The following is an 11,447-nucleotide window of genomic DNA, read 5'->3' on the forward strand; positions in this document are numbered from 1 at the left end:
GATTATGTCAACAGTTCTGGCTTTGGGGAATTTACAATATCTAATAGAGGACACCAATGGAAAGATGACAACTCAATGTGACAATGGCTAGAACAAAGTGCATATGAAGTACTTGGGAGAACAATAATCCATCAACTGGCCCAGCCTAACACAGAATTTGGTACATAATTAGTGTTAATGAAGGAAACACCTTAGACCAAGGTGGATCTAATGCCTGTAAATGCCTCAAGGTTAAGAAATCAAAACCTAAAGTTAACCAATCACCAACAGCCAAGTTGGCTTCCCCAAATAATACAACAGCTTAACTTACAGTCAATAAATTTCTTGCTTTGCTTCCTCCTCTTCTCTATAGGAGATTTTCCCCCAGTTCCTGTGGTTGGAGCACACCTAAACATTTCCAGTTTCACTTTCTCAAATCAAATCAAATCAAATTTTGTTCAAATAAACTCTTTTTATTTAATTATTTTTCAAGTACAGTTTTCTCTTTTACTCCCATCCCAGCCCCCCCATCTGTGCTTCCCATCTCCCTCCCATTTCTACCCACCTTAGTTGTGCATGTGTCCTTTATACTAGTTCCTCTAAATTCCTCCCCTTTTTCCCCTGAAATTCCCTCCCCTCTCCCCTCTGGTCACTGTCCCTGTTCTCTATTTCAGTGTCTTTGTTTTTATTTTGCTTGCTTGTTTCTTTTTTTGTTTAGCTTCCTGTTAAAGGTGAGATCATACGGTATTTTTCTTTCAACACCTGGCTTATTTCACTCAGCATAATACTTTCCAGTTCCATCCATGCTGTTGCAAAGGGTAGGAGCTCCTTTCTGCTGCATAGAATTCCATTATGTATATGTACCATAATTTTTTGATTCAGTCATTTACTGACAGGCACCTAGGTTATTTTCACCTCTTGGCTATTGTAAATTGTGCTGCTATGAGCATTGGGGTGCATAGGTTGTTTTGGATTGGTGTTTTAGGGTTCTTAGGATATAATCCCAGCAGAGGAATTGCTGGGTCAAAAGGCAGGTCCATTTTTAGTTTTCTGAGAAAATTCCATACTGTTTTCCATAATGGTTGTACCAGTCTGCAATCCCACCAACAGTGAACTAGGGCCCCCTTTTCCCCACCACCTCTCTAACATTTGTTGTTTGTTGCTTTATTTATGATAGCCATTCTGACAGGTGTGAAGTAGTATCTCATTGTGGTTTTAATTTGCATCTCTTTGATAGCTAGCGATATTGAGCATCTCTTCATGTGTCTCTGGATCTTCTTTATGTCCTTCTTGCAGAAGTGTCTGTTCAAGTCCTTTTCCCATTTTTAAATTGAGTTAGTTGTCTTAGAGTGAAGTCGTCTGAATTCTTTGTATATTTTAGAGATTAAACCTTTGAGGTATCATTGACAAATATGTTTTCCCATACAGTTGGTTGTCTTTTAATTTTAATACTGTTTTCTTTAGCCATGCAGAAGCTTTTTATTTTGATGAGATCCCATTTGTTTATTCTTTCCTTTATATTTCTTGCTCTAGGGGACATACCACTAAAAATGTTGCTGTGTGAAATATCTGAGATTTTCCTGCCAATGTTCCCCTCTAGGACCTTAATGGTGTCATGGCTTATATTTAAGTCTTTTACCCACCTTGAATTTATTTTGGTGTATGGTGTAAGTCGGTGCTCAAGTTTCATTTTTTTGCATGTAGCTGTCCAGTTCTCCCAACACCATTTGTTGAAGAGGCTATCTTTACTCCATTTGATGTTACTGCCCCCTTTATTGAATATTAATTGACTGTAGAGAGTTGGGTTTATTTCTGGGCTCTCTGTTCTATTCCATTGGTCTATGTGCCTGTTTTTATGTCACTACCAGGCTGTTTTGATTACAGTGGCCTTGTAATACAGTTTGATGTCAGGTATTGTGATCCCTCCTACTTTGTTCTTTCTTAACATTGCAGCTGCTATTCGGGGTCTTTTCTGGTTCCATATAAATTTTTGAAGTGTTTGTTCTATGTCTGTGAAATATGCCATTGGTACTTTAATAGGTATTGCATTGAATCTGTCAATTGCTTTGGGTAGTATGGACATTTTGATGATGTTAATTCTTCCAATCCATGAACACACTATATGTTTCCATTTGTTTGTGTCTTCCTTGATTTTTTTCTTCAGTGTTGTGTAGTTTTCTGTATAGAGGTGTTTTGCCTCCTTAGTTAGATTTATTCCCAGATATTTTATTTTTGTTTTTGCTGTATCGAATGGGATTTTTTTCTTGATGTCTGCTTCTGCTGATTCATTGTTAGTATACAGAAATGCCTTTGATTTCTGGATATTGACTTTATATCCCGCTGTTTTGCCAAATTCATTTATTAGTTCAAGCAGTTTTTTGGTAGAGGCTATAGGATTTTCCATGTACACTATCATGTCATCTGCAAACAATGACAGAAGTGGTGAAAGTGGACAACGTTGTCTTGTTCCTGATCTTAGTGGAAAAGCTTTTAGTTTTTGCCCATTGAGTATGATGTTGGCTGTAGGTCTTTCATATTTTATTGAGGAATGCTCCCTCTATTCCCACTTTGCTGAGTACCTTTATCATAAATGGGTGTTGTACCTTATCAAAAGCTTTTTCTGCATCTATTGATATGATCATGTGGTTTTTGTCTTTGCTTTTGTTTATGTATTACATTTACTGATTTCTGGATATTGAACTGTCCTTGAATCCCTGGGATGAATCCCACTTGGTCGTGGTGTATGATCTTTTTGATGTATTGTGGGATGCGATTTGCCAATATTTTATTGAGGATTTTAGCATCTATGTTCATCGGCAATATTGGCCTAAAGTTTTCTTTCTTTGTTGTGTCTCTATCTGGTTTTGGAATTAGGATGATGCTGGCTTCATAAAAAGAGCTTTGGAGTTTTCCATTATTTTGGATTTTTTGGAATAGTCTATGAAGAACAGGGGTTAGCTCTTCCTTAAATGCTTTGTAGAATTCTCCTGTGAAACCATCTGGTCCAGGGCTTTCGTGTGATGGGAGTTTTTTGATTACTGCTTCAATTTCATCTACTGTTATTGGTCTGTTCAGGTTTTCTGCTTCTTTTTCACTGAGTTTTGGAAGATTATATTTTTCTAGAAATCTTTCCATTTCACCTAGATTTTCAAAATTCTTGGCATACAGTTCTTCATAGTAATTCCTTACAATCCCTTCTATTTCTGTGGTATCAGTTGTAATCTCTCCTCTTTCATTTCTGATTGTGTTTATTTGGGTCCTCTCTCTTCTTTTCTTGATGAACCTACTTAAAGGCTTGTCTCAAATAAACTCTTAAAAAATTAAATATGCCTCACTATGTACTGAGATGTTTGTCATCTTTTTTTCTTTCCTACTAAGTGTTGGGGGCTTTCTTTGAAAATTATACTTTTGCTAATCCTTAGCTCACAAGACATTTTACGATCTGTCTCTACATCTCTGGCTTTACCTTTTATCTCACTCACCCTACAGTCATACCCAATTATACTACCTCTTCATGCTTTTTCATCTGTTGTTCCTTTGGCTAAAACATTCTTTTCGTCCTCATGTTTTTCTGAACAGCTCCTATTTACTCTAAGGATGACCTTTACAAAACATTCTCTGACTCAGTACCTCTATTATGTAATGCAGGTCACATTGTACTGTAATTTCCTATTTTTGTGTCTTGCATACACAAATGACCAACAGTGATTATTTCTTATTCATGATACTATTTTCCTGGGACTTTCCCAGAACCAAGCAAAGATGGACAGGCATAACTGATGTCTCCAAACTTCTGGGTGTGGCCTGTACTCTCCTAGGTCTGTTGAATTGAGTTGTACATGAATCTGTCAAATGAAAGCTGGAGATAGTGGGACCCTTTGCATAGTTAATGGCAGCAGCTGTGAAAAAGAGCAGTTTATGTGCTTGTCATCTCTAAATGCCATTAGTATCCACCAAATTTTCTAAGATAGAATCTTATAATTACCTTTTATTCCTTCTTCTTTACTTGCTATCCTCTTCTTCATCTAATCAGTTGTTAAATCCTGTCAGTTTTATGTTTTAATGTCCCTGGAGCCTACTGGCATCTTGCTATTGTCATTGTTGAGTCTGCTTTTCAGGCCCTCATTACCTCTCATCTGGAACGAATAGCTCCTGAGTGGTTGTCTTGCTTCCCATCTCTTCTGCCCTTCATTTCACCTCTCATTTATCCTCCTCACTGCTGCCAAAGTGTTTCCAAAGCAGATCTGGTCCTGCCACCATCCTGGTAAGAGCACCCTAGAAGTCTTTGTGACTTGTAAGAAAAAGTCCAAATTACTTATCATCCTTCATCTTGCGCTGAATTCTCCTACTCAGCCTCATTGTAGTCCTCTGGATAACACAGTTCCATGAAATTACTAGACTATTAAGCCTTTGCTCATTCTGTTTCTCTGCCTAGTGTGCTTCTGTTTTTCTGATGAACTGCTACTCATTTTTCAAGACCCCACTCATTGGCCCCTTCCTCTATCAGGAGACATGCAAGGTGAGCTTATAAAGAGAGATTAACTATTAAAAACAAAAATAGAGCCAGAATTATGTAAGGTTTGGTAAATAATTTTTATTAATGCATGTTGTCTATTATAGTTTCTTGTTTGTCTCTTTTGAGGTCAGTTAGCTCTTGGAGGACAAGATTTTTGTGTGTGTTTATGTTCTTAGCATCCAATATAAATAAATACTCAATAAATGTTCAATAAGTGAGGCTTCAATTTTTGAATAAGTGTTCAATTTTTACCAAGTACCTGTTGGTAACCTTTTCACATATTTCATTTCACTTCATTCTCAAAACAACTTGAGAAAAGTATTACTTTCTGACAAGAAAACAGGCTCAGATAAATAGTACTTTTTTAAAGTCATAGGCTTTTGGGATGGAGCTAGGGTTAGAACCTAAATTTGTCTGACTGTGGACTTTTTCTCTATTTGGTGATTCTCAGTTGGGGGCAATTTTGCCCCTCACTGTGGCAAAATTTTTTGTTGTCACAACTGGAAAATGTTACTGGTATCTAGTGAGTAGCGACCAGGAATATTGTTAAACAACCTACAATGCACAGGACAACCCTCACAACAAGGAATTACCTGGCTCTAAATGCCAACCCTGTCAACTTTGAGAAACCCTGCTCTAGACCATTCTCTATTGAAAAGTAAATAATAAAAAATAAATGCATCCACCAGGAAGCTGACTGGGCTGAAAAGAAGCCTTAGGGCCTTGAGGCCAGTTGTGACCCACTGGCATTGTGGGGGAAAAAAGACTTTTCGGTTCAATCTCTCATCTGCCTCTAATCTTAGAATTCTTTCTCTACTGCACCCACCCTGCCTTTCTTTTTTCCATCTTTCTTCTCTACTTTTTATTTTCCTCAGTTAACTCAAATATAACTTGGAGAATGCAACCCAAAAATCACCAACATTTTTGGACTTCTTTTCTAATTAAAAGGTAGAGTTAGTACATAAGCTGCAGGTTTCAAATTAACAACATCTTTAGAACCTGGGAACTGGTTCGAAAATGTTACCTTGTAAAATTAACAAGTAATGAATGAGATTAATCACTATGATAATCTTGCCAGAAAATAATCCACCTAATAAATTCTTGATAAATGTGCTACTGATGAGATTTGGCTGTTTCCTAATCTCAGACAGGGTCCAAGAATGTCTCCCCATGAAGGAAAGCATTTAAAATGTAACTTATGTGATATTAACTATTATCTAGGACAATGTAAAATGTTTGTCCTGGGGAAGTATTCTAATGGAGGAAGCTTTTAATGATTAATAATTCTAACTGTAAGAGTTAGAGAAACTTTTTCCTTTTTCCTTTTTTTGTCAGCACAGTAAACTCAAAGAAGGAGGAGCCAGGTTTATTTTATCAGTATCTATGGCAGCAAAGGTGTTAGAGAAGGGTAGGAATTAATGGTGGTGTGTGTATAGTGATAGAACGATGTCACAGAAATATTATTCTTAGCAGAGTGATTCCAAGAACTTTTGTTGCATTCAAATGTATGTTCATGTATATGAATATTTTTGTGAGAGTGTCTGTAGCCTTTGTCAAAGGAATCCTGACCTCCAAAAATTGAAGCCTGTTACCCTGCAGATTGAAACATAGGTAATGAGGGCATTTAAATAGAAATAAGATAACCCAGGAAAGGAAAAGGAATGAGTTTCTTCTAGGAGAGAGAGGTTTCCCTTTCAGAGTTAGATTTATTGATGTGCATTGGCAAACACGAAACAGAATAGAATCTATCCTGAAGGGTGCTGGAGTAAAGTTAAAAAGGGTGATGAGAGGATCTGGAGAGAATGCAGGAGAGTGTGTGCATATGTGTGCACACATGTGTGTGAGGGAAGAGGATGCATATTAAATGGTTCTATATATACCAACATTAGTGCTGGTTTCAAGTTTCACAGATGCCCTGAAATAGCCAATAGTCCCCAGTAAAAGAAGAATTCTGTGAGGCTGAGTTGTAGGAAGCAGACTAGGTAATTAAGATAGGATGCTTCAGCCCTGGCTGGTGTGGCTCGGTGGACTGAGCGCGGGCCTGCGAACCAAAGGATCGAGGTTTGGTTCCCAGTCAGGGTACATGACTGGGTTGCAGGCCAGTTCCAGGCATGGGATGCAAGAGAGGCAACCATACATTGATATTTCTCTCCTTCTCTCTTTCCCTTCCCCTCTAAAGATAAATAAATAAAATATTTTTTAAAAGATAGAATGCTTCATTGTTTTAGTCAAAGATTGTTTTAGTTATAAGTTACAGGAATCAACTTTAGATAAAAGATTTACTAAAGAATACCAGGCAGTTCATGAACTCCAAAGGAGGAGCTGAATAAGGAAATCTGGCAGAAATTGGACAGTTTGGGGACTTGCACAGCAGGTGACCAGCTCCAGTGACCTCAGATTTGGATCTCAATGTCTAGGCTCTAAATTTCCAAGAGAGAAGTTAACTGTTGGGACTTGTTTCAGAGAAGAGGAAATCATAAGCCAAGGAAACACTTCAGTTGCTGTTGACAGTAGTCATGATCATTAGTGGTTTAGGGTAAGTAAAATATCTTGAAAAGAGTGGGAGATGANAATATTTTTTAAAAGATAGAATGCTTCATTGTTTTAGTCAAAGATTGTTTTAGTTATAAGTTACAGGAATCAACTTTAGATAAAAGATTTACTAAAGAATACCAGGCAGTTCATGAACTCCAAAGGAGGAGCTGAATAAGGAAATCTGGCAGAAATTGGACAGTTTGGGGACTTGCACAGCAGGTGACCAGCTCCAGTGACCTCAGATTTGGATCTCAATGTCTATGCTCTAAATTTCCAAGAGAGATGTTAACTGTTGGGACTTGTTTCAGAGAAGAGGAAATCATAAGCCAAGGAAACACTTCAGTTGCTGTTGACAGTAGTCATGATCATTAGCGGTTTAGGGTAAGTAAAATATCTTGAAAAGAGTGGGAGATGAGTACTCAAGTCGTCTGGTTGCCAGTTACACACTGTATGCTCTCAATTCTTTAATTCTTTACTGTTTCAAAAACTAATTAACGTGGATGGGGTGTGAGTGGGATGGGGGAACTTTAAGGCAAAGGAAACAAAAAGAGCAGCAGCCCTCTGTAGGATGAACTTGGGATCCCAGAAATAAAAAGAAGGCCCTTGAAGCTTGAGAACAATTTGCGAGGAGTAGGGAGCAGAGGACAGGCATTCATAAACCTTGTCAACTATACAAGGTGAGAAGTTCAGGGAGGGGTTTCCAAGTTGAATAGAAAACCAATAGAGGGCCGGAAAAAGGAAGGACATCTCTCCTTTTGCAACAGCATGGATGGACCTGGAGAGTATTATGCTAAGTGAAGTAAGTCAGTCAGAGGAACAAATACCAAAACATCTCACTTATATGTGGAATCTAATGAACAAAATAAGCTGTAAGCAAAACAGAAACATAGGCATGGACACATGGAACAGACTTACAGCTGTCAGAGGAGAGGGAAGTGAAGGCACTGGATGAAAGAAGGTGAAGGGATTAGCCAAAGAGCATATATGCATAACCCATAGGCACACACAACAATGTGGTGATGGCCAGAGGGAAGGGGAGGGCAAGGGCTAGGTGGAGGTGAGCAAAAAAAAGGGAAATTGGGACATCTGTGATAGTGTCACAAAAATAAAAATAAATTCATACAAATTGAAATTTTAAAAAGATTTGGTGGGCTTTTGTTTAAGATTTTGTTTATTTTTAGAGAAAGAGAGAAAGGGAGGGAAAGAAACATTGATCAATAAGTTGCCTCTTGTATGCCTCCAACCCAGGCATGTGTGCTGACCTGGAATTGAACCAGTGACCTTTCAGTTTGCGGGATGATGCCCAACCCACCGTGCCACACCGGTCAGGGCTACAAATTAAATTTTAAATATCATTGGCCCCTCACTGGGGAATGGGTTCTAGAAAGAGCAATTGGGAGGTTATTACAATAATCCAGATGAGAGATGATGTGGTGAGCAGGGGGTGGATTTCATATGTATTTTTGTGTTTTGGAGAGAGAATTGACTTGATTTGCTGAAGATTCGATGTTGGGAAAATGAAAAGGAAAATCCAAAATGAATCCTAGGCTTTCAGGGTGGGCAGCTAGGACAATAGCAATGCCCTTTATTGAGCTGTGAAAACTGAGAGGAGTAGTAGATTTAGATAGGAAGACAGAGTTTAGGATAGACCTGTCAAGCTTCAGATGTCAGGTGTCTTAGCTGGGAAGTCACAGGAAAGACACATATGTGTCTGGGAGTCAGTCACCAGATTACAGACATTACTTAAAACAAGGGTCAGGGTGAAGTTGGTTTAGAGGGTACCTAAGATTGAATCCTGGGCAATCCCACAGTAGGAAGTCCAGCTTGCATTAATGGGCAAAGGAAAAAGGGAGTGGTTATGTTAGAGAAATGCCTTTTTGTTTTTTAAAATATTTTATTTATTCATCTTTAGAGGAGAAGGGAAGGAGAGAAGGAGAGAAACATCAATGTATGGTTGCCTCTTGTGCATCCCCCACTGGGAACTGGCCTGCAACCCAGGCATGTGCCCTGACTGGGAATCGAACCGTGATGGTGTGGTTCACAGGCCCGCGCTCAATCCACTGAGTTACGCCAGCCAGGGCCCGCCTTTTTGTTTTTAAAGCACTTAATTTGTGCTTTAAAATTTGGGCTCTTAATTTGTAGGTTTTACATATACCACTTAGTTTATTTTGGGCATTTGCATTATTGTTTATGAATACACTCTCAGACTCATCTAGTAAATAACACAAACTTCACAGCTCCACATTTTTCCTTGCCTAAACCATTGGCAAAATCTTCCTAGCATTTCTTTGTATGTGTTGTAGGGGCTGGCAGGAATTCACTGTTAACATCCTGCAAGGAAGGCCAAGTCTGCTAATAAACCTCTTTCTGGGCCTGTAAATATTTGTATAAGGTTCATTAACTGTATTAAGTTGCCTTGGATAAACCAGGTACTTATAGGTAACTCTAAAAATCACATGTAGGAAATCCACTTTGTGGCTTATTTGCAATAAAATTATAATTTTTCAGAGTGCTAAATTAAAGCCTGCCAAAGTTCTCCTTCTGGCATTTTGCATAATTCTGGGTGGCTCTCTTTGCCATCAATTAGCATATCACTTTATTTTAAAGCAGTCCAAGCAAAACATAAGTAGAAAGATAAGCCTACTTATTATATGTAGTATATATATTTATACATACACACACACTTAGAGGAAACTAAACCATATAAACTACATTTAACTTTCTAAAAAAGAGTTTCATTTATTTATTTTTAGAAAGAGAGGAAGGGAGGAAGAAAGAAGGGGAGAGGGACATCAATGTGTGGTTGCCCCTCGAGTACCCCTCACTGGGGACCTGGCCTGCACCCCAGGCGTGTACTGTGACTGGGAACCTAACTGGCAGCTCTTTGGTTCACAGGATGGCACTCATTCCACTGAGCCACACCAGCCAGGGTCATTTAATTCTTTGTAATACAGCTAAATAACTGTAATAATCAATGAGTATAGCTGAGGACCCTAGTTTTCTTTACTTTTTAATTAAAAATTATTTTTTCCTCTTTGTTATCTAACTATATGTTCATTAGAGAAAAATAAAAACAAAAGGGTAAAAAGGAAAATTTGGAATACAATAATTATAACTCTACAATCCAGAGATAACTACTTGGGGTGTATTCTTTCTGATTTCTACATATACTGTATAATTTGGAGTCACACTAATTTAAAATTAAAGTTAATGTTGTTTAAGTTTTAATTTAAAATAAAAATGTTAAGAAATGCTTAGCAATGTCTATAAAAATCTTTCGATAATAAGTATTTTTCAAGACTTTCACATTTATTTATTTATTTTTAATATATTTTATTGATTATATCATTACAGTTGTTCTATTCCCCCCCTTCATTCCCCTCCACTCGCACCCTCCCTCCCCCACTATTCTCCCCCCCTTAGTTTATAACCACGTGTCTCAATTTCTTTAGATTCTATATTTCCCCCACTATTCTCACCCTCCCCCCTATCTATTTTCTACCTACCATCTATGCTATTTTCTGTGCCTTCTCCCCTCTTCTCCTCCTCCACCCCCCTGTTTCTAACCCTCCATGTGTTCTTCATTTCTATGGTTCTGCTCCTGATCTAGCTGTCCTCTTGGTTTGCTTTTGTTTTAGGTGTGGTTTTTAATAACTGTGTGTTTGCTGTCCTTTCACTGTTAATATTTTTCATCACCTCTTTCTTATACAAGTCCCTTTAGCATTTCATATAGTAAGGGCTTGGTGATGATGAACTCCTTGAACTTGACCTTATCTGAGAAGCACTTTATCTGTCCTTCCATTCTAAATGAAAACTTTGCTGGATAAAGCAATCTTGACTGTAGGTCTTTGGATTTCATGACTTGAAATACTTCTTTCCAGTCCCTTCTTGCCTGTAAGGTCTCTTTTGAGAAATCAGCTGACAGTCTGATGGGTACTCCTTTGTAGGTGACCGCCCCCTTATCTCTTGCTGCTTCTAGGATTCTGTCCTTCATTTTCATCTTGGCTAATGTAATTATGATGTGCCTTGGTGTGTTCCTTCTTGGGTCCAACTTCTTTGGGGCTCTCTGAGCTTCCTGGATTTCCTGGAAGTCTATTTCCTTTGCCAGACTGGGGAAGTTCTCCTTTATTATTTGTTCAAATACATTTTCCACTCGTGGCTGTTTCTTTCCCCCTTCTGGTACCCCTATAATCCGGATGTTGGAATGTTTAAAGATGTCCTGGAGATTCCTAAGCCTCTCCTCATTTTTTTGAATTCTCATTTCTTCATTCCTTTCTGGTTGGATGTTTCGTTCTTCCTTCTGGTCCATTCCATTGATTTGAGTCCCAGTTTCCTTTCCATCACTATTGGTTTCCTGTGCATCTCCCTTCATTTCAATTAGTTTAGCCTTCATATGTTCCTCTAATTTGTGACTGTA

The sequence above is a fragment of the Sturnira hondurensis genome, unplaced genomic scaffold (assembly GCF_014824575.4).
Source record: "Sturnira hondurensis isolate 20B ecotype Veracruz unplaced genomic scaffold, ASM1482457v3 Scaffold0011299, whole genome shotgun sequence".
Taxonomy (NCBI): domain Eukaryota; kingdom Metazoa; phylum Chordata; class Mammalia; order Chiroptera; family Phyllostomidae; genus Sturnira; species Sturnira hondurensis.